We start from the raw sequence: 11232 nt of genomic DNA on the forward strand, positions 1-11232 counted from the left end.
ACTCGAGTCATGTTCACTTTTGGGAGCCTTTATTGATGACCTAAGCTAACTAAATGCAATGAAAACATGTAATTAAAAAGGGGTAAATAGGTTTTTAAGATTAAACTGAATTGTGACTAAACCAAATGTAATGAAAATAAACCTAAGCTACTATATTTTTGGTATTTTTGGATAAAATGATGATGGAATGGAAATGAATTATAAGAAATCTCTTGAAAATGGTTTTCCTTAAGATATTAGGAGTTTCACAAATTCATTAGGTGTTCTTAAATAATAACCTCAATGACTATTGAGTTTAATGTTTAAATCAATGAATTTCATTAATGAAAACATTGTTAAGCTCCCCTAACGTGCAAGTTAAGAATGATCAATGCAATTGGTTCAATGCAACCCAAAATCAACTCAATATCAAAACATGACAATTACACCTTTCTATTGGTTCAACTTAGAGTTCAATTAAAATCATTTTAGACCATATTGGATGGTCTCAGGCTCAATTTTTTTTTCACAAAAACGCTGATTTTCGTTTATCGGGTAAAAATCTAGTTTTTCTGGTCCAACTTCAGAAATTCATAACTTAATCTAAGAAAATCAAAATGGAGTGGTTTAAAATTCTATAGAAAGCTCTTTCAATGTTATTTCAAGAAAAAAAAATCTTGTAAACCAATTCTATTTACAAAAGTGTTAAGTTTTTGTAAAATCACCTCTGTCTTTTTGGTAAAAACTTTTTTTTCAGCTTCTAAACCTTAATTTTGAAAAATCATTAAAAATCGTATAGTTGGCCATTTTGAACATGCTGCCTATTGATTTGAATCTCATGATGTGAAATTTAAGCATACCAAATTTAGTAAAGAAATTTGTTCAAGAACTTAATAAAAATGTGACTCTAATTTGGCATCATGCTTAGGGATTACAACACCAATCATACATACTTATACATAACCAAATATAAATGTTTCCTCATGGTTCATCACCATATTTATCCTTGTATTTTCAGCCTCCCTTTTGATGATTTAGTCCCTAAAATGTTAGGTTACATATGGGGGATGAGATTTCAATGAAATCCTAGTAGCAAGATCAATCAACCAAAACATCAACATGCATCAATTACAAGCATTCCAACCTTTTGCTATTAATAGGGAACTACTTTACCTCATACATGTAGCACTTTAACATACAATAGTCAAGGCACTTAAAGCAAGGAGTATAGCTACACAATCATCATCATCATCATCATTTAGCTCAACCACATAATAGCACATGAAATTGCATAGCAATCAATGCAATACTCAACATTAAGGTTAATTAAATCTTACTACGTTAATCCAAATGCTCTTGATTCTTTGACCTTCTTCCTCTTCTCCACAATTAACAAACCTAATCATGATATATCACAAAAAGGACAGCAAGGTTACTAACTATTCCATATAAAATTAACAACATAACTCAAATAACTCCTAAACCCCTTAAAGCTTCCATCTTTGTTCTTAGAATTTTTAGAGTTTATTCCCTTAACCCTAAAAGTTTTCTCTTGGCTCAATCCTACATGATTTTTTATGTAGATTCCAAATATCTACTTGGATTTAACAAAAGAAAATTCCTTCTTCAAGTTTCAGCTTGGCCGAACCAAAAGGATTCATTATCTAAAAATTACAACTTTGATTCTATGGCTTCCAACACTTGTTCTTTAGGTTTATGTTACACTATTTTTCATTTTGAACACAATAGAAGCCTCAAAACTTTGAAAAACACATCCTAGGGTCCAGTTCTTGACTTGGCCAAATTGGTCCTCATGAAAAACAATAAGGAAATCACTTCAAAAACAACCTACAATCACTTGAAACCATATGAACTATCATGCTTTGAAGTGTTCTACCAAGTTTTAACAACCAAACTTCCTTCCCTACTCAATAAACATTTTGGTCAGCTCAAGAAAAAGGGGAAAACCAGAAATTTTAACCATACAACTCAAGCAAACAAGTTAAGAAACAACTTAGAACCAAAAACTAATCTTGGATCTTGGTTGGATGATCAAAGTTGGTGGCTTTTCTCTTGATTTCCCTTCAAGCTCACGCTTTTCTCTCTTGCTCTCTCTTTGGCCAAAACTCAAGTCTAATTTAGGGAGAGGAAGAGCTCAATTAAGTGCACAAAATATCCAAACAACCATCATTTAATGAGTTGCCAAGTGTTACTTTCCTACTTAGTCTTGAAACTTCTCTCTTAATCAAGTAAATCATAATGTAATTAAATTCCAAAATCAAGATCCTCTCTGCTTAATGCTTGACACTTGGAAAGCTTAAATACTCTCTAATAAGGGATTGCCAAGTGGCAACTTATGGGCCAAGTAAAGTGCAAGACTCTAGTCTTTACTTTATCGGTGCACTTTTACTCCGAGTTCAATTTCTTTTCTATAATTATAGTACTCTAGCCTCAGTAATTATTTTTTGTCAGATCCATAAATTATTCTCCTCATTTTTCTCACTCCAAAATGCCCTCTTTACTTGAAACTCAATTTTTCATTAATTAAATAAAAAGGAAAAATATTATCGTTCTCATTATTGATTTTTCTATTTTTCCAAATAATTAGGAAAAATTTTGCATATTTGAGGGTTTCTTTTTAATCCCATAATTTCTTATGATTCCTTGGGATATCATTGGAATTTTCTTGGGATTTTATTGAAACATCCTACCTTTAACCCCTCAGAGTACGTATTTGTAAGCGTTATGGTTCAAGCAGATCAAAGTACAAGCCCGTGGATTAAAATTTTCAACATAATTACTCGGGTTACTTTTCACTGTTTAAACTCCAGATTTTAGGTCCAACTTTGAAAAATCATAACTAATTCTACAAAAATCAGAACAGAGCGATTCCAATTTTCACTTAAAGCTCTTTCAATATTCTACAAGGGAAAAATAACTTTTAGGGATCAAATCTTGCCAATTAGTACAGTTTATTTGTTAAATATTACTGTTCAAGTGGTCGAAACAGTACTTTCCAGAAATCCTGTCTTGACTCTGAACAGCCATATCTCTTAGCATACACATCCATTTTTCATGATTTACCACTTATATTAAAGCTTAGGATGTGTCCTATATAGACACTAAATTTCATGGCTAAATTCATTCATTTAGTCTGCCTCATCATTGGCACCAATTCGTGACTCATTTAGGGACATTCTATCCCTTCAACTTAATTCAATCTTTACAAACAATGTAATTCTCCACCTCTTGTCAAGCTATAAATCCACATAATATCTACATACATAACCTCATACCATTTTACATATCATGACATTTAATATCATTATTCCACATACATGGCATATCAAACATAAATTGATAAACTATGTTACATAGCTTAACATGCTATAAGACCATAACATGTTCTTGACTTCTTCCATCAATCCTGCATTCCTCATCCTTGACTTTTCCTCCATGCCCTTTATACCTATTAGGGGTTGTTAGGGGAGGGTGAGATTTGGGAGAATCTCAGTAGCAAACACTACCCATAAGCATGCAAGACATAATGCAAATGCATGACATGTTATCATAACATCATCATAGGAATGCCATGGAAAGTAAGCTAAAGCATTTCATGCTTTCATAACATACTGCCAAGGCAAAACATAATATAAACTTACAAACATAACTTTGCAAACATTTCATCATAGCTTAGTCACATCATGGCAACACAATCACATCATGCAAGCATACATATCAAGCACACAGTATAGGTAAGTTCACTACCTTGTAACATAGCTTCCCTCTTGCTTTCCGTTTGCTTCCCCTAACCTTCCAAGTGTTTAAGCCTTCGGTTGACATAAACAAGACATCCCCTTGGATGTTCCAAGGTCCTAAACACATCAACACATTACGCAAAACATCAATTAGGACCAAGTTATCAACCTATTCCACACTTGGCTCTTACTTGATCACACTTTGTTTCTAACTTTTGAGATTTATTTCCAATCATTCTAAAATTAATTCCACATACTATTCCCACATAATTTTGCATGTAGAATCCATTTCCAAGTTCAAAACAATCAAAATCCAACTCCTTCCCCCTTGTTCTGGTTTGGCCGAAACATAGGTGCCTTAGGTCCAAAATTTCCATTTTCAATTTTAATGCTTCCAAACATGTTTTCTACATATATCCCTACACAAAATCATCATTTAAACTCATTGGAAGCATCAAGATCATTAAATTCTAGACCCAACATAAAGAACCAGCCATGGCAGAATCATACACAAATGAAAGGGGAAGTTGGATTTCTTGAAGAACCAATATCAAACCAATTGATTCTTGTTGTTTTCAAGCCTTTAAACATGTTTATGACTTTAATTTCATCTTCTCCCATTCTGAACAATTTCGTGCAGCACCTCCCCCCTAGGTTTCAACCATGAAAAACCCAACCAAACCAACATCTAAGCTCAAAAATACCAAGGGAGGTAGACACTAGATCAAAATCCATGAACATACCTTGATTTGAAGCTTGGATGGCCTTAGGATCATGAGTTCTTCCTGTAACATCCCAAAATTTCTAACCTAGAAATAGGGAAATATGTCATACCCTGATATCTTTAGTATGATTAATGAAAAATTTAGGGCTGACCAAGGCCAGGTGAGATAAAAGATAGATAAACAGCATAACAATTGAAGTGAGAATTGAAAAAGGACCAAATTGTCATTTTTAAAATGATTGGTCTACAAAGGGCATTATCGTAATTAGTGTCCGAAAATCTTAAAAATTTCCAGTAAATCATGGAAAATAGAATTAATGCCGTAGAATGGTATTTGAGGTCTAGAAAGTAAATACAGGTTGAAAATAATTTATTCAAAATTATTTTAATTATTAATATTCTGGCTAAATTAAGGAAAATTAGCCAATATTAATTTTTAAAAAATACTTAGAGATCTCAGAAAATTATGAAAAATTAGAAAAAATTCATTTAGGAATTATGGAAATTTATAAAATTATTTCCAACCCTAAATGATGAGGAGGTTAGCTTTAATTGAATTTAAAGCTAAATTAATATTGGTAGATTGTCTGTTTTTACAGGAACGACAATTTAAGGAATTATAGAGGGAGAAAAATTATGAAATTAATCAGAGAAGTTCCCTTTACTAAGACATAATTAATGGTGAGTTGATATAAGAATTTTGAGATACTAGAATTTTTCAGCTATCAGATAAAATAAACCAGTACTATATTAAGACTTAGTGGACTGTTTGGACAACAGGGGTGATAAAATTTCCTACAGATGGACAAGGACACATGTCACGCCTAAATTGGCCAAGAAAAGAAAAAAAGAAATAAAAAGAAAAAGAAAAAGAAAATAATAAATCAAGATAGGTTAAAACCTAATTAGGTTTAAGTAAGATGATTAGGGTTAAGTCATCTTCCGTAGGATTGTGACATGTGGCAAACATGGTTCATTGGATGGCTAGGATTCAACCATCTACTTTTGAAAAGTCAAAAGTTTCTAGAAGGTTGATTAGCCAAGTTAATCAAGGGATTAAGAGAGTAAACCTTGATTAGAGCCTAATTAATCTTAATGGATAAGAAGAGATGACATAAGCCCTAATGACTCATCATCCAAGTGTCAACATATTAAGCTACCTAGCCTAAGATTTGTACATATGGAAAGAGGTAAAAATTGGAGGGCTAAGATTAAGTCTTATGCAAGAAGGGCATATGTGGAATTAGTGAAATATGAAGCCTATAAATACCCCCTCATATGTTCATTTCATGCAAGACCTTTCAAGTAGGAAATCTCTTGCAATTTTCGTGTAGAGAGAGAAAGAGGAGAATTCTAGTGAGAGAAAGTCATCTGGAAGCAAGATAAGCTTCTAAAACTCTTCCATTTCAAGTTATAATGATGGTATGTTAGTTTTAGGCTATTTTAATGATGGTAGAAAGTCATTTTCCTAAGGGGAAGTGCTGCCCAAATTTTATCAAAATGATAGGGAATGGTTTAGATGAAGATTAAGCATGGTTAAAGGTTAAAGATTAAGTGGTTACATGTTAGTTTGGTTGAAAATCCTTTTCCCTACAAATATATATATATGGTTCGGCCAAGCTAAGTCAATGGGAAGGGATTGGATTTTCATAAAACTAATATGATAAATGGATTCTACATGAAAAATTATGTAGGAAAGGCCCAAGAGAGTTCAAAAATCAAAGCTAGAAAAATAAACCCTAAAAATCAAGAAAAAGGGGTTTAAAGGGTTATGTTAAGTTGTGAAGTTGCAATGATACTTAATGTTGTGTCATTGATTGCCTAATAGGCTATACATAACAAAGGGGCAAAGATCTAGTCAAGAAGAAAGAGTTCAAAAGGAAGGAAAGCATTCAAGGTAGCTTTTGCAATTCATTATATTAGAGTGTTACCTTACTTTGTATGATTATGGCTATGTGTTTTGCTAATCTGTTATGCTATGAGGTGGATGAGAATGTTATGTTATGTGATGTTGCCTCCATGCAAATTATGCCTTGGCTTATGCTATGTTGAGTGCTATGAATGTTTATGATGATATGTCCTTGCCATAGCATGAACATAAAGTTAAAGTATGCATGCATGTAGCTTGATTTACAATGTATTGTGTGACCTTGATAATGTATGCAATTGCTACTAAGATTCCCCAAGAATCTTACCCCAATATTTAAACAAACCCTAGGGCCTTCAACATCCAAGGGCAAAGGAAAGGAGTTGGCTCTTACTTGAAGAGGTAGTAAGCCATAGTAACTTTATATGGCTTTGAACCTTTCTACTTTGGAGGAATGTAATACGAAGCATGCTTTATGTTTCCAATAGTATGATTAAGGTTAGAGGTATACAAGTATGAGTAGAATAGTCCAAGCATGATTAGAAATAGCTAATATAGCTAAGCAGAGTATGCTGTGATGTTAAGTGGTCAATTAAGTTAAGTTACCCTTCCAAAGAGGGTAAAAAGTCAACTAAAAGGGATCAAAGTTTGACCATTGACCATTTGAGTAAACGAGTGAGTTAGGTTTCGAAATTTGGTAAGCAAAGAGATCTTATTTTTCTCTTTAAAAGGAGGGGTAGTTTGCCTGATTCCGATAATCGAGCAGAAAGTTATGACTTTCTAAAGTTAGGCAAAAATAAAGTAAAAATCTGAAAATGACCAAATGAACAGTAAATTTTTCAAAGAAAATTGGGCTTGAATTCCAAGGAAATCAGTCCAGAAACTATTTTTCCTCAAAATTTTATCCAAAGAGCTTTCCATAGAACTTGGAATCACTCAATTTCAATTTTTCTACAATTAGTTATGAATTTTCGAAGTTTGTCACATTTTAAGGTGACAATGAATAGTAACCCGTAAATGAAAATTTTCAAACTTGATTTTTCATCATTTGTAGCCTTCATAAGTGATTCCAAATGCTTCCGCAAGATAAGTTATTTGGTATAAACATAAGGTGTTATACTTCCTCTTCTCCTTCTTCCTTTCTCCATTTCGTTTTCCGTCTCCTCTCTCTCATGGTGGCTAAAAATATCATAAGGGAGGGAGAGAAGATTTTTATAAAAAGTCTTGACAAATCCTAGCCATTGATATTATTTTGCAAGATTAGATCTTGGCCCTTGATTTTCAAATTAATCCTAGCCCTTGATCTTGGCTTCTTCATCAAGGAATCTTGCTAAATATCTTAGGCTTATGTCATCATGGTTAATTAACTTAACCATGGTTAACTTTCTTAATTACCTTGATTAAACTTCTTAATCACCTTACTTAAAATCCTTTCTTTAATCCTAATATGTCCTTAATCTTTTTACACATTTCCACACATATCCTCATGCCCCTATGGCAATATGATAGGGAGGAAAATCATACAAAATTCGTGCATAAATTCATCCAAAAATATTCCTCCACCTATCTTACCAGTTTACATCATAATAGGTACTTTCTCAGGTCCTGACTTACCCGATACCTCTGGGACATGGTTTAGCACATTTTTCATCTTCAAAATACATTCCCATACTCTTCTAATAACATTCATAGGGGAATCATACTTCTTTCTCATTTCCCCAAAATATTAATAATTAATATTCAATCGGAGTCGATTTTGCCGAATTCTTTCCTATCAGCTCGTAACTCTGTTGATCTATCTCTGGGTTTCATTCTTTTCCTTTCACCACAGGGTATTCCTCTAATTTTTCTCGGGTCCAAAGTCAAACCATAGACAGGAAATTTGACTTTCCCCGGATAGGGTATAAATAGGCTTTAAATTCAATTAAAGCTAGCCTTGTCAGTTTCTGGGGCTGGAAGTAATTTTATAATCTGTGTACATTCCTCAACTACTGTTCCCCAGTTTTTCCTGATTATTTGAGGCCGTCTCGTACCTTAAATAATTCAATTTGAGTTACTATCTCAAATTGCTCAAAAACTTGAAATGACTTTAGGGCATTTCCGTCATTTCTAGCCTTATATTGACTCTGGGATCCTATTCCCATTTTTCTGGAATTTTTCTAAAACATTTGGGCCATTTTTGATAACTTCGAACATTGATCGACCAGAATTTTTATTATTCACAATTAGGTCCCTACTTGGCCTAGGAATCTTTTCGTTGCAATTTAGCCCCTCCTTAGGCCTAACCTTCGGAACCATCTCTTACAAGTTTTTGGCATAACCTTTGGCCCTTAGTTGTTTCCAGTTCGTCATTCTTTAGTCCCCGAACACTATTGTTTTACACATTTGCCCTTAGAAAATCTCTTTTTTCTTCTGAGGGATCTCCGGGACTTTCGTTGCATCAGATTTAGTAATCATCCTTTCCTTATGCTATTACTTGTATCTATGAGCCAAAATTTGGGATGTTACATTTATTCTCCTGGAAAATATTTATTTGGAATTTTCCAAATAAAAGGCCTTAAATTAGCCTAAATCAACCTTAAATTCCTTTGAAATTTCTCTAAGGGTAAATTGGTCATGAAACCAATTTTATAATCCCATATAATTCTCAAAGGATATTATCCTTATTTTTTCTTAATTTTTCAGGACTTGAAAATATTTTTCCATAATTATTTTTGACCAATTTTCCTTAATTAGCCAAATTTTCATAATTGTCTTGAAAATTCATAACAATCATTTCCACCAAAATTCTTCTATTTCTCCTTGTCATTTTTAACCCTTAATTATTTAGGAATATTCTTTATTCCTAATTACCCTATTGTTGGATGTGACATTTCTCCCCCTAGATAAATTTTGTCCTTGAAATTTAAGGCGTATCTTATTAGAAAAGTTTAGGATACTTTTTCTTTATCTCAATCTCCATCTCCCACATAACTTCTTCTGGTATAAGACCTTTCCAGACAACCTTGACTAGCAGAATCTGCTTGTTTCTCAGCTGTTCGGCTTTTGCATCAATGATTCACTCTAGTTTGATCTCAAAAGACGGGTTGTCTCAGAGCACAATGTCATCATAGCTTATGACATTTGTCGGGTTTGGATGCTATTTCTGTAATTGGGAGTCATGGAAGACATCATAAATCTGACTTAAATTTAGGGGAAGGGCTAACTTGTAAGCTACTGGTCCAGCTTTGGTCAAAATTTGTAATGGTTCAACATACTTTGGACCTAGCTTCTTATTCTTGAGGGGTTGACCAACTTCCTTTATCGGTTACACTTTGATCACCAACCTCAAACTCTAACGGTCTCCTTTAGTGTCTGGGTAGCTCTTTTGCCTACTTTAAACCATTAGGAGTCTTTACTGAATAGCTTTAATCTATTGGGACATCTGATCCACTATGACAGGATCCTTTCTACTTCTTTCACTAAGCTCTGTCCCAGCACAAGGGAGATCTACACTTCCTCCCATAGAGTGCTTCATATGGTACCATTCAGATACTTGAATGGAAATGGTTATCTTAAGCAAATTCGGCCTACGGTAAGTACGTATCCTAGTTACTGCCGAAATCAAGTACATATGCATATAGCATATCTTCTAACATCTGTATTGTTCTCGTTGTCCGCCCATTTGTCTATGGATGGTAAGTTATATTGAATTTGAGAGTAGTGTCCATTTCTTTCAGTAAGGACTGTCCAAAACTTCGAGTAAATTTTGGGTCTCGATCTAAAACAATATTGCTTGAGACACTAAGTAGCTTAATGGCTTCTTTAACTTTATCTTCCACTTTTGCTGGATTTAGTGCATTCTTGCTAAAATAGCTAACATTTCTAGCCTTTGCACACTCTTACCATGCTTTCCCGAGTCACCCTTCTTAGGCTACTCTTACCTGAGCACGCTTAACTGAACAGTGTTGATAGGAATCTGAGGCACTGATATTGATAGGCTTAACTTTAGTACTTTGCTGTCTTAGACCCTTCTTGTTCTATCTTTAGTCGAGTCTTTTCAGCTTACATTCTTAACTCTAGCCTCATCTTAAGGATCTACCCGTGAATACTCAGTTTGTCTTTGCATCACAAGAGTTCTTTCTATATCTTAAGCTAGCCTGAATGTCTCTTTTTCAAGTCTTATGACTCCAATTCTTCTAACTTTGGCTTTCCACTATTAATTAGAAGGAAATTAAGCCCAACCTAATCAATGATAAGGTTATCTAGAAGGAAGTCGTGGGTACTCTCTTGGTATCGGTTTATAACTAAAGGAGGTTTTTGTATCTTAAACTCATCCTTAGTTTTCATCTCCCAAAGAGGTACTATACTTTTATTTTTATGGCTTAACCACTTTCTCTTAGGCTCGGTCTACCGTGACCTCGGGAGCTACTACGCTCTATCGTAAGCCTCTTCAGGATCCATGGTTACCCTGGAATTCTATCATCTACCTGAGCCATATTAAGATCTCTAGGAGACTCTAACCATAGAACTAAGTAAAGTTATCTCTACTCAGTTGATCACCTAACTGATAATTCCCCAAAACTGTTTCAAGAACCAATACCAGTCTCTTAGGCCTCATGTCAATTTCCTAGGCCATTTATTTGTCTCTTTAGGTGCCTAAGCCAATTTGCCTTAAGAGTTCTCTTACTCTTCCAGTTGCTCTTACCATCTCTTACTATCTTAGAACGGTATAAAGAGAGGACTTATGCAACTTTTCTTTCCTCTACTGTACTTTTCAGTAAAAGCATACTCTATCATGCGTAATGGTTGGCATTTTAATGCGAGTGCAAACTCTTACTAGTTGCTATGTTTGTAGTGTGCTATGCAGACATCTTATTCCTACAAAGGGAGCCTCTCTTTCTATTTGCAGCTGATTCTGGGAG

The 11232-nt window shown here is 34.0% G+C and overlaps 1 long non-coding RNA gene across 1 annotated transcript; it reads right to left on the reverse strand.

The window, feature by feature from the left end:
- Positions 1 to 3287: 3287 nt before the first annotated feature.
- LOC114754104 (uncharacterized) lies at positions 3288 to 4516 on the reverse strand. Its single transcript, XR_003741104.1, has 3 exons — positions 4481 to 4516; positions 3748 to 3854; positions 3288 to 3448 (listed from the first exon to the last, which is right to left on the reverse strand). It is a non-coding gene; the product is annotated as an uncharacterized LOC114754104 (long non-coding RNA).
- Between the last annotated feature and the right edge of the window lie 6716 nt (positions 4517 to 11232).

Source organism: Neltuma alba, unplaced genomic scaffold (genome assembly GCF_004799145.2).
Source record: "Neltuma alba isolate B1F8T4 unplaced genomic scaffold, ASM479914v2 tig00010082_pilon, whole genome shotgun sequence".
Lineage (NCBI taxonomy): Eukaryota > Viridiplantae > Streptophyta > Magnoliopsida > Fabales > Fabaceae > Neltuma > Neltuma alba.